This window comes from Galeopterus variegatus, unplaced genomic scaffold, assembly GCF_000696425.1.
Source record: "Galeopterus variegatus unplaced genomic scaffold, G_variegatus-3.0.2 Scaffold3417, whole genome shotgun sequence".
Taxonomy (NCBI): Eukaryota; Metazoa; Chordata; class Mammalia; order Dermoptera; family Cynocephalidae; genus Galeopterus; species Galeopterus variegatus.
In genome coordinates this window covers 1-1973 of record NW_007729528.1, presented here as the reverse complement: position 1 = coordinate 1973, position 1973 = coordinate 1, and positions in this window count along the sequence as shown.

Here is a 1973-nt window from a genome sequence, read left to right as displayed (position 1 = left end):
GTGGGAAAGTGGCTTTGATTTTCACTTTGTGGGTTTGGATCCTATTGAAAGACAGGATGTATTCTAGAAACCTGAATCAATTGTTGTTCTTACCTCAATGAGACAGAAAATTATAATCAAAATCATCACTACGACAGTCACAGATATTGCCAAGATGAGTTTGTTGTCATGGCCATATCCTGGAACATATTTAGTGAGCTAAAAGAACAAAAGTCACTTTTATAAAACAAAGAGATAGGATGAAAGCTGGGCTGGCTGGTTAGCTCAGTTGGTTAGAGCATGGTGTTGTTAATAGCAAGGTCAAGGATTTGGACCCCGGTAGACACCAGTTGCCAAAAAAAAAAAAAAAAAAACCCAAACAAAAAAACATAAAACCCATTCTTCCAGATGAGTAGCTTAAAGGCTCTTAAAGAACATACTAAATCTAATGTGTTACATAATCTTACTATTAAGCATTTTCTTCTAGAATTTATCTTGTTTGTTAGGTCTGCTTTATTCTCTGAGCAAAGTGGGAGATCACTGTCTTGGCCAAAGTTATGTGACCAAGACAAGATATGGACTAGGAGCCTCTGGTCTTCCTGCTTGGGCACTTTAACTGCATATGCTAAATGATGGAAAATTCGGGGTCTCATGTTTCAGCAGTTGTCCTTACCTCATGTGACTCCTGGTCTTTCTGTTCACCCTGGGCTTCTGGGCTCTCACTGATGTAGTTATCAGTTTTCCATTGGTCCGGATCCCATTCTGCTTTGGACGCCTTTGATTCCTGCTGCTCACTGAGAAGCTTCATCAGGAGGCCTGTTCCGGAGATNTCTGCTTTGGACGCCTTTGATTCCTGCTGCTCACTGAGAAGCTTCATCAGGAGGCCTGTTCCGGAGATGAGCTTGGCACAAGCCATTTGTACGTGGGACTCAGAGCAGTCCGTTTTCAAAGTCCGGATAACATGAGAAATGAGCCTTCTCATGTCATTGTTGGACATGAGAGATTGTAGGTGCTGGTTTAGCTGAAGTTCAAATTGATCGCCTGGGGATGAAAGCGATGGGTGACTGAAGTCTTTGTGCTTGAGGGGTAAGTCAGTCTCCGGGCTGCCGTATTCCCATTGTGTTTCACTGGGTTGTTTAGCAGTTGACACTGACTTTAATGCAGTCGCAGGAGAATCTGCAGCAGAATTCTTGTGCTGCTCTGAACCCTGTTGATCCTCTGATCTTTCAGTGATTCTCTGATCCCTCGCTTGTTTGAAGTGCCTGCTCTTTCTGCCTCTTCACCTCTTGAGGACTCTGTACGCTCTCTGCAGCCTTTCCTCTGCACTCTCAAGCTTTGCCAGGATGTCCTCCTGTGGTTGGGCAGTTTCTAACTTCTTCGAAAAGATTTGGCATTTTAATTTGGGACCTAAAAGACTAGACTGCATAAGCATGGCAGTTTTTTCTTTCTTTTCAACCTCATCAATTTTTTCTTGAATTTCTGTAGCTAACAAATTTTCCAGAAAATAGAGCTTCCTCAGTTTACTTTTGTAGGGTGAATTGTTCAATTCAGGTATAAGAGAGGGTCTATTTTTATTTCTTTTCAAATAACCCATGGGCATATCTTCATCCTGTACATTTGAAAAAAGAATTTTAATAAATGGTAATAATGTTGATTGTATATCTTCTAGATTTCCCTCTGGTAGATAAGATAATAGGTAATTTAGTGCACGTATAATTTCACTTTTATCATTTAGGTCTAGCTCCTCATTCATATTTGCCCAGTTAATGCCAGTTTTGTCTGAGGATGCCTTCTCTGGCTCAATCGTCAGCTCAGTGCTTGTGTTCTGCTTCCGAGCTTTTAATAGTTTCATGAATCTTCCTTCAGGATTTCTTATAGATGCCTCCTCACCTGTCAAAAGAGAAGAGACTGCATTTGATAAGGAAGACTGATGGAGCAGCTTTTTGTCAGGCCACAGCTATACATCCCAGTCAAATAAATTAGGAGTCAGCAAA